This window comes from Grammomys surdaster, unplaced genomic scaffold (assembly GCF_004785775.1).
Source record: "Grammomys surdaster isolate TR1022 unplaced genomic scaffold, NIH_TR_1.0 126612, whole genome shotgun sequence".
Classification (NCBI taxonomy): Eukaryota; Metazoa; Chordata; class Mammalia; order Rodentia; family Muridae; genus Grammomys; species Grammomys surdaster.
In genome coordinates, this window is record NW_021621401.1 from 1,807,729 (window position 1) to 1,828,171 (window position 20,443).

General features: G+C 47.9%; 1 non-coding gene across 1 annotated transcript; it reads left to right on the forward strand.

Annotated features, from left to right (window-relative positions):
• Positions 1-765: 765 nt before the first annotated feature.
• Positions 766-895, forward strand: LOC114615297. The gene has a single exon (XR_003710451.1). It is a non-coding gene; the product is annotated as a small nucleolar RNA SNORA17 (small nucleolar RNA).
• Positions 896-20,443: the final 19,548 nt, after the last annotated feature.

Sequence of the window (20,443 nt, forward strand, 5' to 3'; positions counted from 1 at the left end):
TCGATGGCTAGTTCTTCCCTTTCAAAGTAAGAAACTATTTAACTGACTTTTAAAAAATTATTTTACAGAGGCTGGGCAGTGGTGGCACATGCCTTTAATCCCAGCACTTAGGAGGCAGAGGCAGGCGGATTTCTGAGTTCGAGGCCAGCCTGGTCTACAGAGTGAGTTCCAGGACAGCCTGGGCTATAAAGAGAAACCCTGTCTCAAAAAACAAAAAAATTATTTTACAGGAGCCCACAGTTGAGGAACTGTGACCTTTTAAAGAGATTTTGGGTTTAGTGTTTAGTTTAGTTTAGTTTAGTTTAGTTTAGTTTAGTTTAGTTTAGTTTAGTTTTTCAAGACACAGGGACTCACTATGTAACTCTAGCTGTTCTGAAATTCTATGTAGACCAGGTTAGCCTCAAACACAGAGATCTGCCTGCTTCTACCTTCTGGGTGCTGGGATTAAAAGTGTGTGCCACCATGCCCCTCACGACTTTGGATTTTAAGGGAAACAATGGATATTTTAAAAAGACAGTTTTTGAAGTATTGAAAATGTAAAGACTGTGGAACTTTAAAAGTTTATATGTACTATGTCTATATTGTGATATTAATCTGAGATCTTAGAGAAGGAAAGGCTATTGTTAAATAATGTTGTATTTGTGTATCAAGTTGTCAAGGGGTCAGTGTACTCGCTGGTTCTATGTCAACCTGACACAAGCTAGAGTCATTTGAGAAGAGGGACTCTCAATTGAAAAAATGCCTCCATAAGATTTATCCGTAGGCTCTGTCCCTAGAGGCATTGCAAGTGTTGCTGTTGTGTCACATGTGCGTCAGTAGGTGACAGAGGAGACAGGCTGTGTCTATGCTCAGTGTTCTGACTTGTGAACGTCTGAATGATTAGTACCCTAACATGCCTGGGCATTGTCAGGGAACTGGCCCCAAGGGCATGAGAAGAGCAGGAGAGCTGACCCTGCCCCTAGCCAGATGCAGTACTTTGGAGAGTGGGCCCCCAAAGCACAGTAGAGCTGGCCCTAAGGGTCTAAGTGTGGGAGACCCAGTCCTACAGCTGGTCTCCCATGCAGTAGCACGAATCAGGGAGAGATACCCTGCTCCCTTCCCACCCTCCGTCCACCTGTGGCAATTGGGAACGCTGCCCTAGGATCATGACAGCAGGTGAGCTGCCCCTGTTCCTCACCTGTGCAGCACAGTAGAGCTGACCCTGGCAGTGGCAAGCTGGCTTACAGGTTGCAAATATGGGAGAGCTGGCCCTACCTCTTATCAGCTGTGCAGTGGGATGGACAAGGGGGAGATCCCCTCCCCTCCATTGGCCATCTGTGGTGGGTGGGAGAGCTGGCCCTGCCAGGGTCTGTCACCAGCCTGCAGCACTCAGGAGAGCAGCCCCTGCACCTTCCCTGGGCAGCATAGTAGAGTCAGACCGAGGGCGTGAGAGCAGAGGAGCTTGCTCTGCCCCTTGCTGGCGGCAGCATTTGAGTGGGGCAGCAGGAGCCAGGCAGGAGAGCTCACTCTTGTCGTGTGGGTGTGGGAGAGCTAGCAGGCTGACCAGCTCAGATATCTCCCAGGCCCAGATCCAGGGCTTTGAATTGGTTCACCCCAACATCTACCCATTGATGAACTGCTGGAGTTCATGAAGGGGTCAGTCCAACAGATCCAAAACTATAGGATTTGCATGGCACAGGGCAACACAGGATGTCTGAGAGGGGTCCCAGTGAGGTGCCAGAATTGATGGTGTAGCAGAAGCCAGAGGCTTCGAGCCAGACCAATGACTCACTGCAACGAACACTTGCTAGCAAAGTGGTGTGGACAAAAGGGCATACTGTGGACACACTGTGACACACTGTATTGGTCCCTGCCTCCAGGTTCCTGCCCTGTTTGAGTCTCTGCCCTGGCTTTCCTTGATGATACACTGTGATGTAGAACTCTAAGCAGAAATAAACCCTTTTCCCCAAGCTGCTTTGGTCATGGTGATCTATTGCAGCAATAGTAACACTAATTCAGATCTCCTTCTTTTCAGGGTTAACTCACACTTGTCTTTTAGACTTAGCTGGGTATGTCCCTGTCCAGAAAGCCTCTGTGGTTTGCAGGATGATGCAGTGTCTTCCCATGGGGTCCCCGGGAGCTCACTCACCTGCCTGTCTCCCTGTAGCTTACGGGCCAGATGCTTTGTGCAGCCGTTGCTTCTACCTTTCTCTCTTGTCGGTCAGAGGACCCGAGGGTAGATCCTGCATGTCCAAGCACTTAATCCTGCACTAACATTTCCCACGTCAGCCCTTGGGAAGCATTTGTTGGGCTGAATCTGAGTCAGCACTTGTCCATTTGCCAAATGGAGTTCTTGTATACACCACTCTGAAATGAGCAGAGTTAAAAATAAAATAAAATAAAACCAGATGCCCCAGCAAGTTTGAGTTGCAGACGGAATGTCTGAGACACTGTCCACCTGTGGCGTATTTATACTTAATGAATTCCTTGTTTACATAAAGCTCTGTGCTCACCCAGGCTCTCTGTGTTTGTATCTGCTGGCTCAGTGAGGCTATTCTTACCCTCATGATGGAAAGCTTGACTTGGGTAATGAACTTTCTGCAGAATCCTCGTTCCCTGCAGTTCTCAGGGAGAGCTGAGCCTCTGCTTTTTTTCTAACTCATCAATTGCCCCCCCTCACCCCACCCCAGGGTACAGCATACGGACTCTCCTAACCTCCTACAGTCGCTTCCAAACACCCACAGACAAGCCAGTGGTATCTTAGTAGTAGGAAGGATGTGCAGGAGAGATCACCAGAGAGGAAATGGCAGAGGGAGATATACACAGGTCTTAGTCCTTCCTCTCTACTCCCTGGTCTGCACACCACACACAGTGCAGCCACAGAATGCCTCGTTGATCATTAATTGGGACCTGGTAGCTGGCGCAGGTAGCAGCCTTCAAGGCTCACAGAGGGTCGGCATGGGTTCACTGTAAATGCAGTGTCCCTGGATTCTCTGAGGTTGGAGGAGGAAGAGCATGCCTGCAGCTAAAGCCTGCAGCCCATGGTGATGATGGCCTGATCCTGACACCAATCCCTGGCTCCTCTCTGCTGTAGAAGTGGCTTGTCACAGATCTGGACCGGGACTGGTCTCCTCACCTTGTAGCTCAAGTACATCCCCTGCCTTTACTTTCTTTTCCCAATTTTCCAGACATTTCAAAATATTCTCTTGCTGTCTGCTTGAAAACAGCAATGACCCTCCCTCCAAACGGCTGTCCTGGAACTCACTTTGTAGACGAGGCTGCCCTCGAACTCAGAAATCCTCCTGCCTCTGCCTCCCAAGTGCTGGGATTAGAGTCATGTACCACCACCTGACTTCTCCTCTTCCTCCTCCTTCTCCTCCTCCTCTTCCTTCTCCTCCTCCTCTTCCTTCTCCTCCTCCTCCTCCTCCTCTTCCTTCTTCTTCTTCTCCTCTTCCTCCTCCTCCTCTTCTTTTTCTCCTCCTCCTCCTCCTCCTCCTCCTCTTCCTCCTCCTTCTTCTTCTTGAGAAGAGTCTTATTCTGGAGCTAAGGTTGGCTTAGAACACAGGCAGCCTTATGAGAAGAAGGCTGCCAAGCTGAAGAAAAAGTATGAAAGAATATTGCTGCCTACAGAGCTAAAGGAAAAGCCGATGCAGCAAAAAAAGGGGGTAGTCAAGGCTGAAAAAAGCAAGAAAAAGAAGGAAGAGGAAGATGATGAGGATGAGGAAGAGGAGGAAGAAGAGGAAGATGGTGAAGAAGATGATAATATGAATAAGTTGGTTCTAGCACAGTTTTTTTTTTCTTGTCTATAAGCATTTAACTCCCTGGTACACAACTCATTCCTTTTAAAGAAAAAAAATGAAATGTTAAAACAAAAAACAAAACAAAAAACAAAAAAACAAAAAAGAGAAGAGTCTTACTCTGGAGCTAAGGTTGGCTTAGAACACTGACTGGCCTTAAACTCATAGCAATCATCCTCCCTCAGCCTCCCAAGGGATTAGGGACATGAAGCCCCCATGCCTGGCTTCTAATTAAATGTAAAACTTGAGATATTTATTTATGTGTATGAGTGTTTTGCCTGGTATATATGTCTGTGCACTACATGTGTGCTGTTTGCACAAGGAGCCTAGAAAAGGGCATCAGATCTCCTGGGGCTTACAGACAGTTCTGAGCTGCCTTGTGGGTGGTGGGGATTAAACGGTCCTTTAGAAGAGCAGTCCTAACCGCTGAGCCTTTTCTCCAACATCCCAATTCAATATTTAATGCACGTGCACACACACACACACACATACACACACACAATTATATTTGTGATAGTGAGGATGGATATCAAGGCTTCCTGCAGGCTCAGTGCTCTCCTTTTGACCTATACCTGGAACCGCCCCCCCCAAATGTGTGAGTGTGTTATGTGCTGGGGATTAAACCTAGAGCTTTGAGCATGCTAGACTAATGCTCTCAAAATGTTTTTAATATCCATTTTGCAAATGGCCATTAATCAGCTCTAGAGGTTCAGCAATGCATATGGATTCAGCCATCCGGGCAGCGAGGCCTGAGACTCTGCACCCGGCCACTAGGTGGCAACAGACACAGAGATTCTCAGTTGGCAACCTGAGACCAAGTGGCTGGCTGCTTCCTTTCTTGTTCTGCACCCAAGAGTGATGGCGATGACTTTTTGGGTCACACATAGGAGTGGTATGGATCTGGGGACATTGAAAGACTGTTTGTGGCTTCATTCTCAGTCTGGTCATCAGGCTCTCTATGAGCATTTTGCTAAGTACCCCCTGGCATTTGAGTAACACCCCAACAGCCACTAGGTAACTATCACCCACCAGCTGCATCTATCTCTGAAAGCCGACCTACCGACCGACCTTCCAGGCAGGCATCCATGAGTGACTTTCCGGTGATTATACTTCCTCCTGTATGGGCATCTGCAGACGTCCAGACATTAATTGGCTGGAGTTAATTAACTACCCGTCTCTTAGTTTATATTTTTGCCCAGCCGGATTACTGAGGAGGTTCTGGGAGGAGCACGTCCCCTGAGTCACCCAGACAGACAGCACCTGGGCAACACAGGACAGGCCCCTGCTCAGCAGAGGCAGGTGGTTTAGAGCAGGGGCTGGGTTCTCCAGGAGCTCCCAGCATCACATGGTCTTGGGCAGAGCGTTTAACTTGCTTCTTCAGGATTTCATCTGCAGACATGCATGCTTCCATGTCTAAACCCCATCAGATAACTAGCTTTTAGAAGACATTACTGACAACTGGCTGGTCCAACAGTAGAGTTTGATGGACTCCAGGTTAAGAAGGAGCTCTGCCTTGTAAGCTCTGCCTAGAATGAAGATGGAGAGGACAAAAAAGGGGGACCATGGCTTTAGAGAATGCTTTAAGGCAGGCCCTTTGCTGCAAGACCTGGGTGGGGGGGCTTGGCTAAGATCATGTTAGTACAGGATTAAACAACTCTAGGAGTTTAAGACTGCTTCATGGTAGGAGGGCCTCCAAGTCTTGAGGAAGTCTTGTGATTGAGGATTTTCCTGAACTTAATAGTAAGGCTACTTACAAAGTTTGCTTTCCTGGACAAGTGTTTCCTGGACCAGTTAAGTCACAATGCATCTGTAGTATATTGCTTCACTCAGTGAGTTGGAATCTTTTAGTTGATTTTATTCTTTTAACAATCTCATGGAGCCTATGCTGGCCTAAAACTTGTTATGTAGTCCAGTGTGAGTGTTTGAATGAGAATGTGTTCCCTAGACTTACAGATTTGAACACTTGGTCTCCAGCTGGTGGAGCTGTTTTGGAGGAAGGGTTAGGAGGTGTGACGTTGCTGGATTAGGTGTGTCACTGGGGCTGGTTTGAAGTTTCAGAAGCCAATGCCATTCCCAGTTAGGTCTCTCAGCCAAGTGATTGCATCTCAAGGTATGAGCACCCAAACACTGCTAAAGCACCATGCCTGCCTGCTCCCTGCTGCCTGCCTGCCTATCTGCTGCCTGCCTGCCTGCCTGCCTGCCTCCTGCCTGCCTGCCTGCCTGCCTGCCTGCCTGCCTGCCTGCTGCCTGCCTGCCTCCTGCCTGCCTGCCTGCTGCCTGCCTGCTGCCTGCCTGCCTGCCTGCCTGCTCTATGCTCTGTCCCATGATGATCATGGACTCTAACCCTCTGAAACTGTAAGCCCCAAATAAATAAATGCTTTCTTTTATAAGTTGCTTTAGTCATGGTATCTTATCACAGCAACAAAAAAGTGACTAAGACACCCAGTTTAACCTTGAAGTGATTCTTTCCTTCACCTCCCTAGGGCAGAGATACCAGCATGAATCATTACACTAGCTATTTTATTTATCTGTTGCCATTATGGGGACTTTGTTATTTGTAACAGAGACATCCTGTTACAGTTACCCCATTTAATGTGGGGAGATGTTGCAGGGAAGAAGGAGTAGAGGCATACATGCAGCAGGCTAAGGTTTTAGCCATCTTTTTGGTTCTGAGGACAAAGCAGGGCTGATGTAAAGGTCTAAGTCTCAAACTTACTTCTGTGTCAAAGTAATGAACAAGTAGTTGTTAAATGTCTTCCAAACACAATGTGTCCCCTTGTGAAGTGCAACACAGGCGTGTTGTCCAGAGCTCATTGTTTTCTTTGTATGGGATATGTGCAAGGCCTACTTGAGGGTATTTCCAAACTACAATTCCACAAGCTTGTCAAGGTCTTAAAATGGCCCGTGACATTGAGTCCCAGCCTTCCAACTAGGGAGCCATGTGAACTGGGGCCAGCTCTTCTCCTGAGTGCATGGCCTCATGTATACAGTAAGGAACGTGGCACCTCAGACAGAGTGGTCAATGGGGGTGGGGGGAAATGTCGAGCATAGCTGCCACAGTTGTTTTGAAGAGAATTCCAGATGATTCTGGGGTCCTCAGTCCTGCACACTGTGAATCTGGGACCACAAACCTTGTGAGAGATCACTGGTCCATAGGAGGCAACTTTGGAAAGACTTGGAGCTATTCAGGTTGAGAGGAAGCAGCAGAAGAAAAACTAACCATTATCCCAGCCCATGATGTCTGAGACTCCTTTGGGTCACTCCTTGTACTCAGTGGTTATCAAGCAGTTTTTTTTACAGGTCAGGAGCTCTCAGAACAGATTTGTAGGAGACACTGGAAGTCCCTGTTTGAGCAGGCATCTTCTATCTATCTGTCTATCTATCTATCTATCTATCTATCTATCTATCTATCTACTTAGTTGGTTAGTTTGAGACAAGGTCTCACTCTGAAACCCTGGCTAGCATGCAATTCACAGAACTCTATCTGCTGTTTCTGCCTCCCAAGTGCTGGGATTTAAGGCCCGCACCACAGTCACCAGCCATACTCACTCTTTTGACAAACCTGAGTGAAGCCTAGTGTGGAAACTAAAGCATCTGAGCGCTGAGGGACACTAGGGGCTTAGGGAGATGGCTCATTTTTTTAAAAAAAGTCTTTAAGAATTCTTTATTTCATTTTTTTTGTGTGCAAGTATTTTGCCTGCATGTGTGTATGCAAACCACATGCGTGTCCAGTACCTAGGGGAGTCAGAAGGAGGCATTGCATCCCTGGAACTGGAGTGACCGATGGTTGTGACCTACTCTGTAGGTGCTGAGCACTGAACCTAGGTCCTCTGCAAGAGCAACAAGTGTTCCTCTTACAACTGCTGGGCCATCTGTCTCAGCCCCGGAAGTGGCTCTTGAGCAATTCACAGTTGACATCCAGTCTAGTCCCATCAGAACAACGGCTGGACATTGCTGTGCTTAGGAGATGTGGGGCTACGGGAGTGGGGCAAGTTCAGGTTGTTGGTGCAGCCTGTGCAGAGCAGAAACAGGTGAGGGACAGACTCTGATCAGAGGAGATCAGTCCCGGGCCCTGGTACCCGAGGGCTGGGATCTGTCACTGGAACATCTGCTTCAGAGATTCCTGAGTGTTCGAGTCCCTTTTAGGGCATCAGACCCTCCATTTTGGAGTTGAGGAAACTCTGCCTCTTCTGTTCCTAGCGAGGCACTTTCTGTTCTCTCTGTCCTCAAGCTCTTTTCACCACAGGCCTGTGGCCAAGTCACTCGCCACCAAAAAATGACTTCTGGTCTCAAGGGCAAGAAAGACAAATTTTTCAAACCATACCAAGGATTTGAGGGAAAATATTTGTTTTCTAGTGTGCGTGTGTGTGTGTGTGTGTGTTTTAAAGTAAAGGAAGAGGAAGAAGAGGGGTGACAGGTCTAGAACTTGTGAGGTGGTAGCAGGAAGGTCCTGAGCTCAGGGCCAGCCTGGGACACATAGTGATGTCTTATCTTGTCAAAAGGGGAAAAGTGTGTGTGTGTGTGTGTGTGTGTGTGTGTGTGTGTGTGAGAGAGAGAGAGAGAGAGAGAGAGAGAGAGAGAGAGAGAGAGAGCGCAAAGAGAGCAGAAAGAGAGAGAGAGAAAGAGAGAGAGTGAGAGAGAGAGAGAGAGGAATTGCTATCACTTCCTGGGCATGATCAGATAAAATACATTATTGACAGCTACAAATAAATTTATTACCCCTGGCCTAGTTATTTCCCAACTCGAGGAAGTAATTAGAGATGCTTTCAAGGATTTTTGAGCAGGTTTTATTGAGACATTATGTGTAACAGTTCAAAGGAATGGGTGTCTGAGAAGATACATGCTTAAGTAAATGCTATTGCGTTTACAATGGCATATTATACAGGCATTAATAACCATGTCATGAATGGCTTTGTGGCATGGGAAGGTGTCGGACTATATTATAATTTAAATCCAATTAGTGTACTAGTATGCATCTAATAACATAAAAAGAAAATATATAGAAATATATAGTCTATTGTTTAATTAAGTAAAAATTTTGAGACTTTCTTTTAATTAGTTGATTGGTGATTTTTAATTTTATTTTTTTAGATTTTTTTTAATGTGCATGAGTGCTTTATCTGTCTTAGTTACTGTTCTATTGCTGTGGAGAGACACCATGACCAAAGCAACTTATAGTAGAAAGCATTTAATTGAGATCTTGCTTACAGTTTCAGAGGGTAAGTCTATGACCATCATGGCTGGAAGCATGGCAGCAGACAGGCAGGCATGGTGCTGGAGCAGTAGCTGAGGGCACACGTCAGATCCACAAGCATCAGAGGTGGGGGGCTGGGCCTAGTGTGGGCTTGATTAAGGGTGCTTACAGCGCTTCTAGAGGACTCAGGTTCAGTTCTCAGCATCCATATTGAACAGCTTGCAGCCATCTCGAACTCCAGCACCAGGGACTCCAACATTCTTCAGACCTCCTTAGGTCCACACACATACAATGGATATGTGCACACACACACAGACACACACACAGACACATAAATAAAAAATATAAAAATAAGCGGGGTTGGGGGGAGTGGTATAGTGACACCTTTAATCCCAGCACTCGGGAGACAGAGACAGGTGGATCTCTCTGAGTTCAAGGCCAGTCTGGTCTACAGAGCAAGTTCCAGGACAGCCAAGGCTACACAGAGAAACCCTGTCTCAAAAAAAAAAAAAAGTAAGTAAATAGATAAATGAAAATAAAAATAAATAAAATAAAAATAAATCTTTTTTTTGTTGTTTTTTTTTGTTTTTTTGTTTTTTTTTTTTGTTTTTCGAGACAGGGTTTCTCTGTATAGTCCTGGCTGTCCTGGAACTCACTCTGTAGACCAGGCTGGCCTCGAACTCAGCTCAGAAATCCACCTGCCTCTGCCTCCCAAGTGCTGGGATTAAAGGCGTGCGCCACCACAACCCGGCTATAAAAATAAATCTTAAAAAATGGTTTTTGCCTTACAGAGCATTCAAATACAGTTCTTGTAATAATTTTAAAAATCCATGTGTGTATGCCACAGTGCACACATGGAGTTCAGAGGACAACGTAGTGGAGTTGTGTCTTTCTACGTGTTCTAGGGGTCAAACTCAGCCAGCAAGGTTTGTTTGGCAATCGCCTGTGCCCGCTGAGCCATCTTGCTGCCCCCTGAAATAATTTTTATTGTCAAAGAAGGGAATAAATTGCTGAGCAGAAGACAAAGGCACAAACAGCCCTACAGACCAAATTACTGCAAAGGAATGCACAACAGTCCTGAATCCATTCAATGCCTTTCAAAGTTGGTTCTTGTGCGCACACCACTGAGATCATAATTAGAGTACGTTTGTTAACAAATGAGTATATTACTGTGGGCCTGTTAATTTACACCTGTAGTCCCAGCACTCAGGAGGCTGAGGCAGGAGGATTGCTACAAGTTCAAGGCTAGCTTGGGCTACATGGTAAGAGATAGGCAAGCCTTTACTACAATGTAAGGCCTTGTCTGAAAAACAAATAAAAACCCATAACGAACACTTTCAAGAATACCTTAATGATCCAGCTGTGGTGGTGCATGCCTTTGATTTCTGCACTCAAGAGGCAGAGGGAGGTGGATCTCTGTGAGTTTGAGGCTAGGCTGGTCTACAGAGTGAGTTCCAGAACAGCCAGAGCCATGTAGTGAGACGCTGTCATGAATAAACTAATAAACAACACTTTAATGGGAGAAAGGAATGATTTGCAAAAGGTCCCAACAGGCACAACCATGGCTTTCCTAAAACCATCTCAGAGCTGCTGCTTGTCAGTCAGTGAAGGAGCCTGTTAAGGCACGCGGCATGCTGTGACGGGAAGGCTCACCACTTAAGAGCACTTCCTCCCGTTGCAGAGGACCCAGGCTTGGTTTCCAGCACCTAGATGGTTGCTGACAACTGTCTGTAACTCTAGTTCCAAGGAATCTCAGGCCCTCTTCTGACTGTCCCAGGTACTAGGCACACACATGGTACACACGCATTTATGTACACAAAATAGTCATACACATAAAAATAAATAAAGCTTTTTTCAAAGGTATATTTATGACATGCTCAAAAGAAGACTCAAATCACTCCTTGTTTACAATCAAAGGAAGGACATGAGATTGTGCAGCTAGTGCCACCTGCTGCGTCCCAGTGCTCAGGACTTGTGTGCTTTAGTGGTAGCTGTGCCTCCTCTGCCTCCAGTTAGACACTTCCAAGCAGAGAGAGGTAACGCAGATGCTGCAGCGTGGCCTTGGCAGCTCCCCCAGTGCTCTCATCTTCTAGGTCAACCCTTCCTTACTTTTCCGAACAGCGATGAGTAACAGAAAGGATGCCATTTGCACTAAGCCTGAAGAGAAGATGCCAACTCTGGATATGGCTGAGGCACTTCAGGCACACCGTGCAGCGTGTGCAAAGGCCCTGGGCCAAAAGGAGCAGAGCGGAAATAACGGACCAGTGTGGTGGCCGAGGAAAGAGCCCAGAGCAGTTAGGACAGAGAAGGCAGATCAGTCAGCAGGGTCAGCAGCCAAGAGCTTAGACCCCTCCAAAAGCAGCGGTTTACAGGAGGCTTTTACTGGAAAACTGGATTTAATGTTGGGTTGTCTAAGTTTGTTTGTTTGTTTGAGGCAGAGCCTCCAGTAGCCTAGAATGGCCTGCACCTTGCTATGTAGCCGAGGATGACCTTAAAATTCTGCTATTATTACATGTGTATGTGTGTTCATGCATGTGCGTACACACTAACACGGGCATACCACAACAAATAGTAGAAGACAGAGGACAGGTTACAGGATTTGACTGCTCCCTCCACCATGTGAGTCCTGGGGTAGAACTCAGGTTGTCAGACCTGGCAGCAAGCGCCATTCTTGACCTGAAGAACCATCACACTGGCCCTAATGCATCTCTGTTTCTTCTTTTCATTTATTCTTCTCTTATACAATACACCCAGATGGAAGCCTCCCCTTCCTCCACTCCTGCAAGTTGCCCCCCTCCTCTCTCCCGCAGATCCACTGAGCTCCCATTTCCCTTTGAAAAGAGCAGCCCCCCCTCAAACGTCGCCCGAATATGACATAATAAGATGCAATAAGACTGGGCACAAACCCTTAAATCAAGGCTGGAAGAAGTAACCCAGGAGGAAGAAAAGGGTCCCAAGAGCAGGCAAGAATCAGAGATGGCCTCATTCCCACTGTCGGGAGTCCCACAAAAACCCATGTTAAACAACCACAACATGTATATAGAAGACCTAGCGCAGACCCATGCAGGCTCTGGTTGATGCTTCAGTCTCTGTGAGCTCCCATGAGCCTTGCTTAGTTGATTATGTGGGTTCTGTTCTTCTGGTATCCTCGACCCCCCCCACCGGCTCCTACAATCCTTCCTCTCTTTCTTCTGCAGGGTTCCCCGAGCTCCACCACTGCTTGGATGTGGGTGCCTATGCTCTCTCTATCTGGGGAAACTTCTCTAAGCATCAGAGTAGCCTGGGCTGTGGGGCTGTTGCAGTGTCTGGGTTTACTCACGGGGTCTGTGGCCATGGAGAAAAGTCCCCAGATTCACTGGGATCTTCCAGGCCTTCACAGTGGTCATGCGATGTGGAAAACAGATGTAGGTGGGGAGGAAGAAATGAATCAAGGACGATTCCCCAACCCAAGTCTTGAGCAACTGGGGATCATGGTGCCAATTTTGGATCATCTGATTCGAAGCTGTCTCTTTGAGACACCTGCTCCAAGTTCAGGTCCCCCAGAAAGCAGGTCATGGCTTGAAGAGATAGGTATGGAAACAGGAGTGCATGTGGGGGTCAGGGACCACCCAGCACACACGGTGGCCACTCCCTGATGCTGCTGCTCTTCCACACACCTGCAGCTCTCCACCCTGTCAGCCTCCTGGCTGCAGAAACAGCCGACTGGCCCCATGTAGCTCATTAGCAGCAATTAGCAGAATCACTCATTTCCCTGGAGGGAAGAGGGGGAGGAGGAACAGGCTGGGAAGTGGCTCCCACCCTGCGGGGGTGGCCCAAGCTGGTTTCTCCACGTTTCCTCTGTGGCAGGCATGACGTGGCTGCCCAGGTCACGCCTGGGGTGGGGGACAGCTAGGCTACAACTTAGAAGTGCCCCCCAAGACAGAGACTTTAGGTTCTCAGATATGTTTACGGCTCACTCGGGAATGGAAGCAGAACCATTGCTTTGTACCTCCCTTCAAGCTAGGCTAAAACCCCACGTGGCCTGTTAGTTACTGCCTCATGAGTCTCAGACACTGGCTAGGAGATAGCCTCGGCCATGACCTCTGTCTCAGAACCTGAGGTCCTACCTCTTGTCTAATGAGTCAGGATGAGTCACCTGGAGTGTGAGGAACAGTTCAGCTTGGCCAAGGGCACCATCTGTACTCCATTTTCTCTAGGCCATTCCTCCAGCTGGATTCTGTGCCTGGCTCCTTCTGGAACTTTCTGGCTCTGTTCAGGGGTTGTCCTGTTTTGTGGCAATTGCTGTTCTGCCTTATCAAGATGCTAATGTGAGGCCAGTCACTTGAAGTTTGCAAAGTATTTGGAAATTTAGCTGTTAGTCGCTGCCAGCAAGTAGAGCTGCCGACATTAACAGACCCGTCACCAGCATTGTTATTATTCCGTGTTATTGAGTCAGGGTTCTGCCTTGTCTGGCTTGATTTCTTTCTCTGTAGCCCAGAGTGCCTAAAACCTGCTGAAATTCTCTTGCCTTTGGTGTCCTGGGTGCTGAGGTTACCCCCACATCTGTCTGTCTGTTTTTAAATTTGTTATGGTGCTGAGCATGTGATCTGGGGCTTTCCACGTGGCAGGCAAATTGTCTACCACTGAGCTCTGCCCTCAGGGGGCTGTGTTCCTTTAATTAGCCTGTGATTTTAAGGACAGTGAAAAGGGAACTCTAAGCTCACCTGAGATCCTGTGAATCATCTACAAGAAGTAGTAGCAAGTTACTCCCTCCAGTGGAGGGAGCAGGCTGGGATTTGGGAGGAGAGTGAGGGTCCTGGAGCCCAGAGTGGACAGCCCAATAATATTCTTGTGGGAGGGCTGATCACTTTCTCCTCCAGAGCTCCTCCCAGGCTGTTGGGCATTGTCCATGAGAACCACAAGTCAATGTGGAAAAGGTGGATAATGTCTCAGAACTCTGTTACTTCTTTTATTTTATAAAGCTTTCTCTCTCTCTCTCTCTCTCTCTCTCTCTCTCTCTCTCTCTCTCTCTCCTTCTCTCTCTCTCTCTCTCTCTTTCTCATGATAAGACTTCTCTACTTATCTTAGGCTGGAACCCATGATCCTCCTGCCTCAACTTCCCAAGTGTGGACAACAGGTGTGTGTCATCACACTAGACTTAGGCCAACACTCCAAGATACAAAGGCTGGAAACACAGCTTTGAGGCAGTTTCTGGAAGGCAAGATCTCACAGGGACGCTGCTTACAAAAGACAGAGAAAGTGGGGACTCAAAGGGGCCCCAAGGCAAGGATGAGTGCAGCTGCGGATGAATGTGAAACGCAAGAACCAGCCATGCTGTACACTCCAGAGACATCCCCATCCTGGTGCTCTGGGAGTCACATGATTATCATGGCGCTCCTAGAACCCCAGCTTCCAGAGTCAGATAGCTAAAGCTCCATATCTAGAAGATGTGGGCTGATAGATGATGGGGTTTAAAGGCCCCACCAGGAGGGGTCCCCGAGAGCACAGGAAGGAAGGCTGAGCAGGGAAAGAGATGCTTAATCTTCCGGAGGAAACGCTGTGATGGTCATGTGATAAGACAGGGAAAGCTTTATTCTCAGAGGTCTGGAGTTCCCACCACACAGACCACATAGCCCAGCACTGGAAAGTAGGAGATGGAAGAGAGGATTCCACGGGTATGTGCTGTGCGGCCCCACAGGTATGTGCTGTGCAGCTCCACGAGTATGTACTGTGTGGCTCCCATCCTGGCACCTCCCACACCCTTCAGGAGAGCCACGGGCCAGCGTAGGACCAAGTGTGGTGGTTTAAATAAAGATGTCTCTCGTAAGTCTCCAGCATTTGGTCCTCAGTGGTTGTTTGAAGAGGATTAGAAGGTACATACACCCTTGCTGGAGGAAGTATGTTACTGGGGGTGGGCTTTGAGGTTTCAAAAAGACTCCTACAGTTTCAAGCGAGCTCTCTCTGCTTCCGTTTGTGGCTGGAGAGTTGTGTGAGTTCTCTGAGTCCCATCCTGCCGCCATCTTTTGCTTGCTGCCTCTGCTCTGCCATCATGGACTCTGACCCCTTGGACTTTAAGTCCTAAACAAACTCTTCTATGAGTTGTCTTAGTTTTGCTGTCTGAACATAGCAACAGAAAGGTAGCTTCTGGAGGAAGGGGAGGAGGGCAGAGCTTTGGGGGTCTAGAGGAGCCTGAATGAAGGCAAAGAAAACGTGGGGTCTAGGGCATGGGAACATTGGAGGGCTCTGAGGGGGACCACAACCCAAGACTGGCCAGAGTCCCGATGGAGCCAAGTTTCAGAGAGGTAGAGAAACCCAAGTGCCATGTATGTTCCCAAGGAAATAGGTTACCAGACCATCTGGGAGTGAGATCAATTGGCTGTCAGGACATCGTCACGGGAAGATGATGAAAATCCGTGGAGAGCACCTCAGTGGTAGCCCAGTATCCTTAGGGCCCGCCAGACCAGGACCCTCAAGCCCATCAGTGCCCCAGTGGATCCGTGAACACTCAGCCTGTGCAGGACTTACTTGTCTAACCACAGGGACAAATTATCAGACAAAAGCGATGTAAGGAAGACTTGCAGTTTGAGGGGATGCAGTTCCTCAAACCATGAAGGTGTAGAGCCCAGAGTGGCTCACGGTGGTGGCCATGTGAGGAGGGTGGTTGTATCAAGCTGTCAGTCAGGAGGCAGAGAGAAGAGAATGATGGTCATTAGATTTTCCTGTTTCCTCTTTTATTCAGTCTGGGCCCCCAGGTCATGGGATGGTACTGCCCATGTTCAAGTTGTGTCTTCCACCTTCAGTTAAACCTCTCTGGAAATACTCTCTGCAGGCCACAAGGTGTGTCTCTTAGGTAATTGTATATCCGATGTAGTTGACAAGGAAGATCAGTTTGAACTCACAAGCCCACTCTGACTCAACCTGATACCCAAGCCAATTATTTTTATCTGTAATTCTTCAGTCTTTTCCCTCAAAGGCTCACGGTTGTTCATTGTATGAGTCTCCCCGCCTCCCCCCCCCCCAAAAAAAGTATTTTTTTTATTGTTGTTGTTTGTTTGAGACAAGGTTTCTCTGAGTAACCCTGCTATCCTGGAACTCTCTCTGTAGACCAGGCTGGCCTTGAACTCAGAGATCCACCTGCCTCTACTTCCCAAGTGCTGGGATTAAAGGTGTGTATCATCAAGCCTGGCTAAGTCCCCAAAATCTTAATAATTCCAATATTGTTGAGAAGCTGGGATCTGGTCTGAGACTCATAGCTGTCTCTTTGAACCCCTGTGAAATAAAGACTATAAGTTATGTATTTCCAATATAAAATGGCACAGAGTCCTTTCTCCCTCCGTGCTGCCTGCCAGGTGGCTGCCACCTTCTGTGCGGCATCATGGCTGCCCTCCAACCTCCGGTGAAGCCCAAGATCATCCTAAAGAGGTCCAAGAAGTGCACCTGGCACCGGTCAGACGGATGTGTCAAAATGAAGCATGCCTGGCAGAAACCCAGAAGTCTCAGCACCTGGGTGTGGGTAAGACTCAAGGGCAAGGTTCTGATGCCCACAATAGGATATGGGAACAAGAAGACCAAGCACGTGCTGCCCATCGTCTTCAGGAAGCTTCTGGTCCTTAGCAGGAGTTGGAAGTGCTCCTGATGTACCACGGGTATCTTATTGTTACTCATTTCCTCCAAGAACCGCGAAGCTGTCGTGGAAAAGGCAGCATGGCTGGCCATCAGAGTCACTAATGCCAATGCCAGGCTGCACAGTGACAACAACGGGCAGATAGGTGCGCATGTACGTTCTATCTATGCTTACACAGATCTGCAAAAGTGAATGGCGCAAAACAAACAGTCCCGTTCCGTGAGGGAAGAACGTGGAAGGAGCAGGCAAAAGGTGGACCACAGAAATGTCAAGATTTTTGAGGGAAAACCCTACAGTTCCGTGTCTGGCATCTGGAGCTTGTGGCAGCAGTGTCTGGGTTCCAATAGACTTGGGTGGTCCACTCCTGCAGTTCTGCAGCCTGCAGTACACGTAGCCTCTCTCAGGTCAGCTCAGTTCTGTGCCTGTAGTTTTCCTTGGTGGATGTCTGAACCTTGGCATAGTCAACACGCTAGAGCAGTGGAAATCAACCTTCCTAATGCTGAGACTTCATTCTGCGGTGACCCCCAACCATAAACTTACTCCTTTTTATTTTTTATGTTCCCCCCTTCCCTTTCCCCACTTGCTCTAGCCCAAAGGCTTTTATTTATTTATTAAATGTAAGTACACTGTAGCTGTCTTCAGACACCCCACAAGAGGGCATCAGATCTCATTACGGATGGTTGTGAGCCACCATGTGATTGCTGGGAATTGAACTCATGAACTCCAGAAGAGCAGTCAGTGCTCTTAACTGCTGAGCCATCTCACCAGCCCCATAAACTTATTCTTGTTGCTCCTTCGTAACTGTCATTTTGATACTGTTATGAATTGTAATACAAATATATGACATGCAAGATATCTGATATGTGACCCCTGTGAAAGGGTTGTGGGACCCCCAAGTGGGTCACAGCCCACAGGTTGAGAGCCAGTGTTTTAGGGGCTCCAGTACAATTTAGGGTTCACTTTTATAGCTTTGCACACTAGACTCCTTGCAGAGAAACCAACCTTGCTACACATTACCTGGCCTCAGTGATTTTTCTGGAACCTGGTACAAGCTTCAATGCATTAAATGAATACATTAAGAAGGAGTCTGGTCTGTGAGCCCTATCAGCTGGGCTTGCCTGTGCAGCCGTGTAGCAGGGAGCCCTTCAGCGGTGTTCTCCATCGAGGCTCGAGTCTTTCATCTTTACGTTTGGCAGCCTTTGCTATGAGGGTCTTGTCTTCAAAGAGGGTCTGTCTCAGGGCAGAGTTTCTCTGTGGTGGCGCTAACCTCTACAATTCCAGCTGCTTTCTGCTTCTATCTTTTCTATACCTTTAAACTCATACCTTTTTTTCCTTACCACACTGCACATTTTCCTCATATCTAGAACTTTCTCATGGCAGAACTGAGTAAAAGCAGTGAGCAGTCACCATGCTGCAGCTTGAATGCCATGTCTTGACTTTCTACTAAACACCTGAGTCCACTGCTTTGCAACTGAGGCCGTGGGAAGAATGGCAGCCATTTTCAGCCAGAAGAGAACACAAATGGCCAATAGTCCAGTTCTGAATAGAGTTGTACTTTCCTGTGAAACCCCACGAGCCCAGGCTTTACTGCCTACATTTTTCTCGGCAGTCCTGTCTTCCTGACTTTCAACAGAGTGGCCCATCAAATTGATCACAGCACTCTAAGGCTTACCAAAGTCTTCTCCATTCCTCTCAAAAACCAGTCCGAAGGCCTGCAGACCACATGGTCGCACTCCTCACAGTGACAACCCTCTCGTTGGTGCAAGTTTTCTACCTTAGTTACTTTTCTCATTCCTGTGACAAGATACTCGTGCTTCCAAGTGATGGAAGTGATGATGCCTGCCATCCTCATCAGCATCACTATGAGTATTTGCAAGAAACCCTGAGAGCAGCCTTGATGGCTGTTAACGTCCTCTTATAGAAGGAGGGGGTGGACAGGGTCATTAGACCCTCTGCTGAGAGTCGAGCTGCTCCCTCCTGCACTGTCTAGCTATTTGTATGTAATTCTGTGTTAATAGCATGTGGCCTTTGATGCTAGAGTACACAGACTGGGAAGGTTAGCTGGAGGTGAGGTTCTATCCACACAGCCACGGGTTAGTCAACAGCCATTCAGCGGTGAGGTTTTCCAGTAGTGCGGCAGCTCTGAGGCCATCTGTGCTTCTGTAACGTAACACCTCATCCATAAACCTAGTAAACTCCTTGGGTCCATAACTTGGACAGTAATGTACTTTGGTTTGTCACTGGAACCCTGTAAAGGGGAGGGGAATAGACATTTGTTTACATATCCCCAGAATGGAGTTCTTGTAACAACCCAACAAGTAGACATAAGGAAGAGGTTGATTTTGGCCCATGGTTTGAGAAGAATCAGTCCGTACGATGGGGAAGGTACAGCAGTGAGAGTGAGGCAGCTGGGTGTGAGGGATGGTTCAGGAAGCAGGAAGAGACGGACAGTGTTCCTCAGCTGGATTTTCCCTTGCCCCCTTTCAATCCTGTCTGTGTTGTCAGTCTGACAGGGTACAATCACTTGGGAGACAGGCCTCTGAGCAAGGTTTGGGGGGAATTACCTTCATTATTCTAACTGATGTGGGACAATCCATCTTGGTCATGCACAGGGCTGTTCATTGGTCAGGGGATCCTGGGCTGTATACACTGGAGAGAGCTAGCGGAACACCGGCATACATTCCATCCCCCTGTTTCCAGATCGCGGGTGTCATGTGACCTCCCACTCCTGTTGCCTTGATGGATTATACCTTGAATTGTGAAAGAAAATAACCCTTTCTCCTTCAAGTTTGCTCACGTCAAAGTATTTTATCATGTCCATGAACACGTAACCGGAGAGTCTAGGACTCCAGCCCATGGGATGGGATGGTGCCATCCATATTTAGGATGTTTCTTCCCTCAGTGAAACTTTCTGGAAACATTTCACAGACTTACCCAAGGGGTATCTCCTGGGTGATTTCAAGTTCAGCCAATGAAGACTAAGGCTGGCAGCCCTTTCTAGCCCTATCGCCTTTTTTTTTTTTTTGTGAGGCCGTGAGGCTACTGACTGGTTCTTGTCACAGGTGGATGAACTGAGGCCCGGGTTGGGGGTACAACAAAGCTTAAATCAACTGGGGAGATGCCGGACACCCACTAGAACAAATTGCTTTGTTTTGTGTTTTTGGTTTTTTGTTTTGTTTTTGAGTCAGGGTCACATGTAGCCCAGGATGGGCCTTGAATTCACCTTGAATTCACTCAAGGCTTACCCCAGTCTCTGACCCTCCTGCCCTCACCTCCCAGGTGCTGGATTACAGGTGTGTGACTTCATGCCCAGTTTCATGTGGTGCTGGGGATGAAGCAGGGCTTTGTGCAGTATAAACATTCTGCTAATGGAGCCATATCTCCACCAACCAGCCCTTTTTTGGGAGATTGTCTCTCATGTTGTAGCCCAGGCTTGTCTAGAAGTCACTATGTAACCTAGGCTGTCTTCAAAGGTGCAGAAATGTTCTGGTTTTAGCCTCCTGGGTGCTGGGATCGAAGACATGAGACACCACCCCTGGTCAATTCACTTATTTTCCAATTCCATTTCAGCCATCAGAGCAGGTATTGGTTTGGTTTGTGCCCTCCTTCCACACCCTCAACCTCCCAGATCCCTCCAACGTCCCCAACCCTCCTGACCCTCCCCCTCCTGACCTTCCCCCCATGTTCAGTAATGGCTGATGACTGACTTAACTGATTGTGTCGTATTTCCTTCATGGATGACTCCTGGACTTTGTACAAGGTCCAGAGGAGTAGGCGGTGCCCTCTAGCCTTTGGTTGGATAAGAATGGATAACCTTGTTCAACGTATGTCCCCTGACTCCCGGGGCCTACATCTGAATCGCCAGGGAGG